Raw genomic sequence first — 10,938 nt, 5'->3', positions numbered from 1 at the left:
CAAGCTTAAAATAAGTAGCTAGTAAAGCCATGTAATGTTAAGTGAATATTACAAATATCTAGCTACAGTAGTAGTAAAAAAACCAACCCTATGCTTTCAGAAAATATATGTCTTTCCTAGGTTTTACTTCACTAGACAGCTATGTTTACTGGTTTTAAAAGTCTGTTGTAACACATCTCATAGTAGACTCATTACACTTTGATTCACAACTATGCTACACTCAGTATAGGTGCCCACACTATCATAGTGTCGCCAATTTATAAAAAGCAACAAAGATTCCTGTGGAACCTTATAGACTAACAGAAATATTGGAGCATATCTGACGAAGTGGGTATTCACCCATGAAAGCTTATGCTCCAATACATCTTTTAGTCTATAAGGTGCCATAGGACTCTTTGTTGCTTTTTACAGATCCAGACTAACAGGGTTACCCCTCTGATACTTGTCACCATTTTATAATACTTGTCCTCTAAGCATGGTATAAAGAGATACTTTACTTCAGAAAATATATTGTAAGTGTTTAATATACAATAGTAAATACATAATCCTCAAGTGTTAGATACTTTTCCCTTGGAAAACAGTATGAATTCCTTATATTAGAAGGGACTGAAGTAAATTAAGTGTTTTACAACTCAAACACTGGGACATCATCTCCACCCACCAGTTATGAGAATTTGTATTCTTTATATAGAAAAGTCCCAAAATAAAATTGCATGTTGTCTACAGCCAACTTTTGCTTTTTTCAAAATTAGAATACTACTTTTAAAATTAAGTTATAAAAAGATTGACTCTTTTTCTCCTTGTTGGACTCTGCACGCAAAGACCAGAAAGTCTTGCATGCAAAGATGCACAGCTGAGTTAATTTAAATTGTATTTTTCCATAAAGTACTTGGAAAGTGTACAGTATTTCCCCCTTTCACAGACTTTAGCTAAGTCTTTCTTCCCATAGATAATGGTTGGCAGCAGTGCATAGTGCAGAGGTTGTGTGCTGCACTTCTGAACAAAGTCGTGAATTGAGCCATTGTTTTCACTGAGATAGCCTGCATTTTTCGCTGGACAGAGAGCAGGGTGTAAAAAAGGCACCTTGTGTGCAACTGTTGGCAAGGCTTGGAAGTGAATTAAAATCTCCACAAGGTCTGGGCAGTACAGCTCTGCTCGGTATTGAGCTCTTTGGAAGCACAGTTAGCTCAGACATTCCATTGCAGTGAGGCAGCAGCAGGGACACAACTCGACTCTACAGTCGAACGGGGGAAAAAAGCCAACTCTTTCACAGAGATTAGTCTCTAGACTGAACTTTCATTCACAACGTGTGAGACACACAATGGCTCTGGACCAGTTTCTGCTCTACAAAGATTTGGAGAAGGCTCTGTTATCCAGTGATCTTGAGTCACTGGGTATGACCACTTAAACAGAACGAGCTGCCTGCCAGAGGTAAGCAAAACTAACAGGAAAGGCTGAAAACAAATCAACTGAAGATGCACAACAGAGGTGGTGTAGGAAATTTTTGGGGAAGTAACTCTCTCCTTTTGAGTTTGGTCTTTACCCAGGTCCTTTCCTGCTTCCAAGCTCCGACGTCATTTGAGCTTTACAAACCAAATCAAATGTAAAAATAACAACTGAATGTATTTAGCAGTTTGGAAATCCCAGGCCCCAAATAGTTTGCTGTAGTGTCCTTGACACTCTAAGCTCAACATCTTAATTGATTTCAGCACCGAAGTTCTGAGCTTGAGCCTTTGAAGATGCACCCTAATTCCAGAGCAGGCTGCAGCTCTAAAAGCGATGACAGGCACCGGGATACTGTCCTATTGCTTAAAAAGCAAATGCGTTACAGCTGGGAGGAGATAAATGCAGAGGTGTTTCTAACAATGTAAACTCTCGCTCAGGGCAGGTCGTACTACACACAATGGCGCAAACTCTTCGGATGTGGGTATATATTTAATATTGCATTTACCCATTTTAACCTGGATGGAAGAAGGGCAATGTACCTAACGCCTCACAGCGGTACATATAACCGGGGACACCGGTCTGTGTGGAAGGTTCAGCCCCCATCTTGCCCTGTTGATTATGCAGCCGCCCCCCCTCTTGTGCTGTTGGGTCGGTAGAAAAACCTTCTTCCCTGCAGCGTGTGTGATTTGCGGGAGGGGAGGCACAGACATCCTGGCCCTGCACTGTGCCGGAGGGGGAGGCTGCCGACCCTTTGGCGTTGTGACGCGCTGCCCTACACTGTGTGTGCCCGTGAGGAGACTCCTCTGGGCTGTGCTGGCGGTGTAATGCAACCCCCCCCCCCCTGCGCGCTACAGTGGGCAGCGGCAGTTCCCGGGGCAGAGCGCGCAGCAGGAGGCGGCGGCGGCGGCAGCACCTAGCGCTGCGCTGTTTGCCCTGGTGCTAATAACCCAAGGTGCTTCCCTGCTCTGGCCCTACCACGCTCCCCTCAGGATGCCTGTGGCTGAGTAGGGGGGAGAGGGCTGGCCGGCCGTAGTCCTCCTCCTCTTCCCCCCTCCCCAGCCCCCGGGCTGAGCGAGCCCCCAGTTCTCCCGCTGCGCCTCCTTCCGCCCAGCTGGGCGTTGCGATCCCGCAGGCCACCTCCCCCTCGGTCAGCGCGCGCTCCTCCCGCCGGCCCGCTCAGCGGAGCCGTTGAGTTCGGAGGCTGCCCTGACCCGGAGCCTGCCCTGCGCAGCCAGCCGGGGCGAGAGCCCTCGGGGCTGCTGCAGTGACCCGCCGCCCGGCCTCAGCTGCGGCAGCAGGAGGAAGAGGCTGGGGAGACGCTGAAAGTTGCCGTCTCCTGCTTATCCCTGGCAGCGGGTGAGGCGCTTCCACAGGCTCCTTGCCTGCGTTCGTGGGGCTCGGGTGGGTGGGTCTCCTGGTTGCCCAGAATCACTTCCAGAGGCTGTTTTGGGGGTTCGGGTGGTGAGAAAGGGCCCCCCCCCCAGTCACTGAGATATGGGGCCATGAGTCCACACCTGCACTACAGCAGCCTCATGGACATCAGGGGGGTTGTATTAGGTCTGACATCCTTGCATTGGCTACACTTGCACTCTAGTTTGTCACTCCCTTTGCTCCCCATATATCAGTTCTCCATTAGGCTTGTGAAGATGATGATCCACACTAACATGCAGTTTGTATGCAGTCGCATTGCAATATTTAGTTGTAAAATATCCTCTTTCTCTGGAGAGGGTTTGAGGAAATACAAAGAGTGGGTATTTTTTGGGTGCGGATCGTAACAAACTTGTTATAAATTAGAACCGGGCATAAAGTCCTCACTATCTTCCCCCTGAATTTCTCACTTTATAGCCTGGTTTATATCAGTAATAAGTTTCATATTTCATTGCTTTAAACATTCTGGCTAATCACATCTCAGTGGATTATTCTAGGTGAGGTGCAGCATCTGATCAACTACAAAGTTTTAGGTTACTGGGGTGAAGTGGTCTCTTCCCCAGCATTACAATAATAAGTGTTCTCAGATGTTATAAAAGTTCGTTCTGAGATGAAACCTGGCAATCAAAGCAGCAAAGTGTAAAAAAAAAAAAGAAAAAAAAAGACACCCCCCCCCCGTTCTGGCCTTGCCTTTGATATGTTTGAAAAAGTTTAGCTCTGTGAGTAACTTTGCATTCCTTACTAGTCCCATTGAAGTGTTTGCAGGACTGGGGACACACTGTGCAAGATTTGCTAGTCTAATTCCCCAGAGTGTACAGTATACCAGAGAATCAGCAGGATAGTAGGATGATAACTGAAATGATACAGAAACTCATGAAAGGGTTGGCTGTGGTTCAAGGAGCAGGTAAATGTTCAGACTGGTTCTTATTTTGCTGTGCGGTTTGCCCATCCCTAATTGTAATGCACATTTGTGAGGGAATAGAACTAAAATTGGTATTTTATGTTTATATCAAGATTTTGTTGAATGAATAAAAACATAAATTTTATAAGCGTTTCAGAAGTGGGGATGAGGTTTTGCCCCACTATAAACTTTTTTTCTCAACATCTGAGAATGATTAAAGAATTTAAATTCCAGAATTTATATTTACCTAATAATTATCTTAAATCAGAAGCCTTCCTTTTTATTTTTGAATCATCCTATGAGAAATAGAACTAACTACAAACAGTATATGTATATTTCTAATTAGATGAAAACAGTGACAAGATGAGCAACACCTAGACAAACAGGGGAGGAAAAAATAGCAAACAAAATCAAACTACAAATAACTTTATTACAGGAAACTGATTATATTGTAGATCACCAATAGAAAGCTGTTGAGAGAAACAAACTGGACTGCGTAAGTCATGAGAAACCGTGCCCAGTTTGCATAGAAATTAACAGGGGATTGCTAAATTCTTCCATTCTCCTCTTAGTCATCTGAGTAAAAGAAACTTCTCATATTTTACCATGTTAAGACATTGATCCAATACATTATTACGAGTTCATTTTCACTTTCCCGTGTGTTGAGACAGGTTTCTTTGTAGCTAGATTTGCTCTTAGAACCCTCCCCTTTTTGAACCCAATTCTACAAAATGCCAGATACCCTCAACTCTGTACATTTTTATTTGGTATGTGTTGGGCAATGTATTTTTGTCAAATTAAGCAAAATTTAATACTAAATACAGTTTAACCAATATATTTTCTATATTTTTGCATAATTTTGTTGATACATGAGAAAAGACAGAAAAAACTCTATCAGTAAAGTAAGGATAAGAAAAACAATAAATCGTCAAATAAAGTATTTCTAATGTATCCATTGAGAGTCATGGAAAGGGTTCAGAAAAGGGCTACAAGAATGATTTAACATTTGGAAACACAGACTAGAAATAAGGCACAATTTTTTAACAGTGTGGAAAATTAACTTTTGGAATAGTTTACTAAGGGTTGTGGTGGAGTCACTATCACCAGTAATTTTAAAATCAAGATTGGATACGTTTCTAAAAGATGTGCTGTAGTTCAACCACAGATATTGGACCTGATACAGGAATTAATTCAGGGAAATCTGAGTCTAACTTCCTGCATAACACAGTACATAAGTCACAATGGTCCCTTCTGGTCTTAAAATCTATATATCTATGAATAACTGCATTAAAATTCTAATTCTTGCTGAGCATTTCTCATTAATCATTAAAATAAAATATTTACTTTCTGTTGATCTTTGAAATAATCTTCCAGTAGAAAAAGTGTTTCCATGTTGGTTGGTTTTCATTTTGAAAGAATCTTATCAGGAACCAGGCTCTTCAGGCAGGAACCGTCTTTTGGTTCTGCTTTTGTACAGCATCTAGCACAATGAGGTTCTGGGCAATGAATAGGTCTCCTTGGCACTATGCTAATACAACTAATTAATCATAATGTTTGCTATATTTTTATATACTTTTTTTAAAAATCCATAAATTAAACATAGTGTTTAATCATGCAACTCCAACATGAATAGAACTTATCCTCATAACTAGTCCCCTTGCAGTCATTTGTTATTAGTTGTGTGACTAAGGGATGTGGAATTAGGTCCACAGTCTTTAACTATGAAATATAATTAATTTGTAAGAGATTGCACTTTCAATTGTTTTTTTAATTATAAAAACTATTAGTATGCAAAAGCATGAGCCATGTTTGTCAGTGGTCAAATTCTGCCCTCAATTATGTTTTTAATCCCCTTTAAATTAGCATTCTTGTACATGAGTTCCTGAGGCCATAAGTGACTGAATACACAAATAAGAGCAGTGTGATTTACATTGCATACTGCTTTGTTTGTCTTGGCAGACCTGTGTGGAGATCTGACTGTGGGTGGGGTTTCCAGAATCATGCTTCTGCCAAACGTGGATCATATTGCACTCTTGATTTCTGAGCAAAATTCCTATTTACTTTGAGAGCTGCATGTTGTAGAAGTGGATCATTGTGTTAGCACTACCTATATATGGATCTCTTTTCTTTAGTGACAGAATTCTGATCTCTCTTGAAGTAAGTGACGTTTCTTCGGACTTACACCAGTGTGAGATCAGACTCTGGCCGTTAATGGTCTATTATGTTCTAACGCTCTAGCATTTGGGTGAATGACATAATTGAATGCAACTAGATACTAAATCAAACCATCTCCAATATTCCTTCCTGAACTATCGTAACCAGTCATAAATAATCCACCATAGTCAAACAAATACTTAACCTAAAAGGTGTCTTGTACTTGTTTCTGAAAACCTGTAAAGGTGACCTCTAACAGATTGCTCGGGGCTGAGCTTCAAAACTAAACTTTCTCCTCCAGAATCATCCAGTTTCCAAGTCCCCAAGACTGCACACCTACCAACTATCAGCAATGGTGTCTCAGGTGATCGTAGCTGTTGTGGTGATTCATTGGGTCATAAGCGAACTAGGCATCAAACCTCAGGGCATATATGAATATACCTCAAGGAAAATCTGTCTGCATCCAAATCTCCTATTCAGTCTAGGGAAGTTTTGGGTGTGTGAAATGCAGAATTGAGCCTTACATGAAGATTGGCATTCTGAAGGCTAGTGTTTCAGCTGTGACATTTTACTCTCAGTAGTTTGCGGCACGCCTTACTAGACTAAATGGGTTCTGGGCTCTGGAATGTCTTTCGCTGTATATTGCAATCAACAGAAAAGTAATCTTAAGTAATTTGGTAAGAAAATTGCAATGGAGATCTTTTTTAAAAAGGTAAAAATGAGCCACTTAATTTTTCAATTGACCTGTAAAGTTTTTTAATAAATACTTTAAAAAGATATTGAAATGGTATTTAAATATTTAAAGGTATTCTGATGTACACTTCCAGTTAACTTCTTTGTGTTTCTTTCTGTTAATTCTTAATAACATATTTAAATACTTCTGGTTAAGCAGAAAGGTGAAAATGTTTGTGTACCAAAGTAAAGTTACATGAAAGGTATATGCGAAAGGTATTTTTAAATATTTATTTTGGGATAATATTTTAATTCTGTTAGTATGCACAAGTGCTGTATAACTTGCGTCTAATAATAGTATGTTTTGTTAAACAGATGACTCTCCAGTTGCATGTGACCTTGCCTAGTGTTGTAGGATTTTCTGTCTGTTTTAGACAATGCTCTGATGTGGGACTTTTCCTCCCACAATATTTTTCTCCATCTGTGCTACAGTGTACAGCAAGAATGTCTCTGAAGTGAACTCTGGTATTTCTGAGGTTTGTGCTACAATACATCTTTATTCTAACATTTTTATAATGCATTCCTTTATTTCAAATACAAAACTCAGTTGTTGGTTAAAATCAGCCACTTAGTTGGCCGATTTCCCCTCAAAACAGTGCGGGTAGTTTCAAGCAGCATTAACACCTGATTGAATTTCCACTTGGAAATCAGTGGGGTGTGAGGGAATTGTGTAGAGTAACTGCTCTGTGGATCTACTTCATCTACAGTGCTCCCAAATTTGCATGAAGGAACAAGCTTGTAGAGCTCCAGTTGAGAAACTTCCATGGTGTCAACTCTCACCCTTTAATTTCTCTGGCTTGGTTCTGCTTGTTTTGGATCCTGCCTGCTTATGAAAATGAAGGGAAGAAAATTTTCATGTTTTTAATATCCAAATTAAAATGCTTTAAGAGCATATTTTGCTTCTTTGCTTTCCTTTGCTAGTTTTCATTTTCTCATTTTTTCTCAGATATATTTATAGCTAGATTAAGATAATGAATTGTTTAATTCATGTGAGTATATTAAGAGAAATGTATTCGATAGGATGCTTAATTTAGTGGACAGTGATATTTTAACATTTGTACTTCTAAAACTGTTTAATATTTATACGTTTTACTAATAAGGTTCATGTCTGGTGAATTTTCAAATAAACTAGACAGCTGCTGTATATCTATATATCTCCCTTCTGCTCAAAATTATGTGGGTGGGAACTAACTAATACAAACGTTTCCTGGTCCTGTAAAAGTTGCAGGTCCATGTAATCTCATCTCTGTTAGTGTATGGAACCAAAAGAGGTGCAGGTGTAAGGTAAGCGATAAAAGCAGGGAATCTGCATGTATCCAAGACTCCAATTCTGCAGATTATTGGCCAGCTGAACCCCTCTGCATTTCCCTCTGGATCTTGCCAGTCATGCCTATTACTTGATCAGGCCAGTAGGTTCACAGGTTGCTTATCCAAGGTGGTTCTGTGACATCTTGGGTAGTAAAGGGTTAAAGAGCAAACAGGATTGTTTGAAGTCCTTCCCCCCCCCCCCCCCCCCCCCCCCCCCGGTTCTTCCATAATTCTTGGAGCAAATATTGCTTAATGTGGCTCCTTCAGAGTTCTGGGACAGAATCTACTGTGTAGTGCAGCTTCCATCCAAGTCCGTCTCCCCGCCCCCAATGCAGTCTGTTGGTTGCACAGTTCTTTTGGAGTGGATATGCAGAAGGGGGAGTACCCTGCGTAGCTACCTTCCCTCTGTATGTGGTCATGTCATAGCAGTGTCTGTAGTCTTGCTTCCCTTCACATGAAGCAGCTGGAAGAGGAGGTGAAAATAGGAGCTTTAGAAACTATTGTGTATAATTTTTATTAAAATGTACATACAATGAGGCCAACTAATCACATATTAAGGGAAAAGTTTTGGATACACACATCCATCCATAACATGAGTGGGAAATCTCTCAATTTCCATGGTGGTGGTTGTACTCTCAGGCCAGGTTTCAGGTAGATGCTTATACCAGGATTGTTTTAGATTTAATGACCTCTCAAAATGTAGGTATTGTAATAGGTTTTGATTGGAGATCTGTTTCAGTTCTAGTTTCATGTAATAGTATACTCTGCAATAATTAGGTGATGTCTAAACAAAAAATTCTACTTAAATCTTATTGGCCATTCAGTACACATACAGCCTAGATCTAGAGAAACTCGATCTCTTTCTGGGATCTATGGTCTCACTTGTATAATAAAACCAGTATCTCAGGGCTATGGCTTTTAAAAGACATTTTTCACTCTAATTAGCATGTGTCATTTAAATATACATGGTAGGCTTATGGGCCTTTTTTGTTGTATACATTTATAAAGCACTTGTCACCATATTAGTGTCTGTCACTGAACAATATATATTTCAAGTTATACAACTCAGACTTAAGTATCTTGTTCCTTCTTTATTATTGCTAGACAGCCTCACACTATACAATCAGTCATGTACATCTTGTTTTCTTAATAGTTTTTAAAAGGCAATTAATCATGTGTTAGTAAGTGAGACTTCATCATACCACATGGGTGTCTTACAAAATATAATTTCTAATATTTGGAAATAAGCTCATAAAATTAATTGTAGTGTTGGGTATAGCTCTTTTGTCTGGCAGAACATTTGGCAGAGTTCCAAAATTTGTTTGCATTTCTGTATGTACTGGGTGGCAAAACATTTTGTCCAGTTCTTTCCTTTCACAATCATCTATTTGCACTATGCAGATCTAGCTGTAGGAGGGATTTGATAATATACATTGCTCAAAAACAAGGTCACTATGCAACCAATAACTAGTTCAGTATCTAATTCCTCTCTTGTGTTTTTGCTTTGGACTTTTCCCAGTTTCCCTCTTCTGCCCATAATGTCAAATCCTGTTTGTTACATAGAGGTTAGATTCTAAAAAAGAGCAACTGATGTTGTAGTATTTTGTGGCACATATTGCCTGCTACAACAGAAAATCAGTTGTGTGATTGTACTTTCATTACTGTGTATGGTGACTGAATGAATGATCTTGAACACCAGTAATGGCTCTGTTTTCAGGGCCTGTTTCAATGCCCCTATCAGTACCCCAGAAAGTCTTTTGTTCTAATTTTTGACCCCCTGCAGACCAGTGAGCCACCTGAAGAAGCTGCCTATCAGCTGAGCTGGTGAAATCAGCAGAAGGCTGGCTGAAAACATAGAAACCAAAGACTACTTATCCACCAGCACATCACATACTAACACCTTGCCCTTCCCCCCGTAAGGCCTCTTCACAATCCTCAAGCTAGCCCTTCCCCAGCATAAAATGAAATCTATAGGGGGTTTGGGCAGGAGAGGGAATTGGTGACTTTGCTGAGGAGATGAAGGAAGAAAGAACAGACTTTTGCTCAATCTTCCCTAGTTGCCAAAACCCATCCTATGTCCACATCCCTGACCCCAACTACAGCAGACCCTGCATCTCCCCACTTTAAACATTAGAGCAATTCATTGCCATGCCGGCTATGTTACAGAAACATCGTCCCACATTTTACTTAAATAATTTGGATGAGATGCTCAATTACAGATTGTATTACTAAATAGTTAACGGAAAGATGTATCCCTTTTACTCATTGCACGCTTTAAAAAACATTAGTTTCCATATGTACTATATTCATTCATTCATGCTGGGAGGCTACCTAAATTTTGCTATTTCACAATATTGATCTGAAGTAAATGTATAAACTTGTCTTTTAAATAGCATTAAACACAGGGTGAATTATAGCTGTCAAACTGTCTAAATAGATATTTTCTATATCTGCTGCAAATTGTATTGACATTATCCCAGTACTATAACATTGGGTGGTGATGTTTGTAGTGTAATATTTTTTTCACAGTAGCAGAGACATGGTGCATATAAAAACTCTGCTTTCCATCCAGCTGGCTCTTGGTTCTACATCAGAACAGATTTCAGAGAGGATTCCATTAAAGAGTTTGATATCTTGTTATCTGAGACAGATTTAAATGATTTTTAAATGAGAATGCCCCTTTTTGTCCAAACCATCCCTCCTTTGGTGCTTTGCCATCAGAATTTGATAGACATTAGGACCTGGAGTTTAAGACATATGGGAACATGGATGAATCCCAAGATGTATTATTTAATCCTGTCAGCCCATGTGACAAATGAAGGGGGAGGGGACTCCTTTTTATGGACAGCCAGCCAGCCAGCTACAAAATCCCTCTTCCTAGCTGTTCTCTACTTACCTTACCTGTAAAGGGTTAAAAAGTCTGACTGCATACATAGATAAAGGGAATTGAGTGGGCACCTGGCCAAAAG

The 10,938-nt window shown here is 40.1% G+C and overlaps 1 protein-coding gene across 4 annotated transcripts in view; it reads left to right on the top strand.

Moving 5' to 3' along the window:
* The first annotated feature begins 1,325 nt into the window (after positions 1 to 1,325).
* The window catches only part of PLCE1 (phospholipase C epsilon 1), a 346,810-nt gene continuing 337,197 nt past the window's right edge, over positions 1,326 to 10,938 (top strand). For all 4 annotated transcript variants that reach the window (XM_050959261.1, XM_050959258.1, XM_050959260.1 and 1 more), the window contains exon 1: positions 1,326 to 1,431. The gene's annotated coding sequence lies outside the window, so the exon portion shown is untranslated. The remainder of the gene's footprint in view (positions 1,432 to 10,938) is intronic.

The sequence above is a fragment of the Gopherus flavomarginatus genome, chromosome 6, assembly GCF_025201925.1.
Source record: "Gopherus flavomarginatus isolate rGopFla2 chromosome 6, rGopFla2.mat.asm, whole genome shotgun sequence".
Taxonomy (NCBI): Eukaryota; Metazoa; Chordata; order Testudines; family Testudinidae; genus Gopherus; species Gopherus flavomarginatus.
This window is presented reverse-complemented; position numbering and strand designations above follow the sequence as displayed.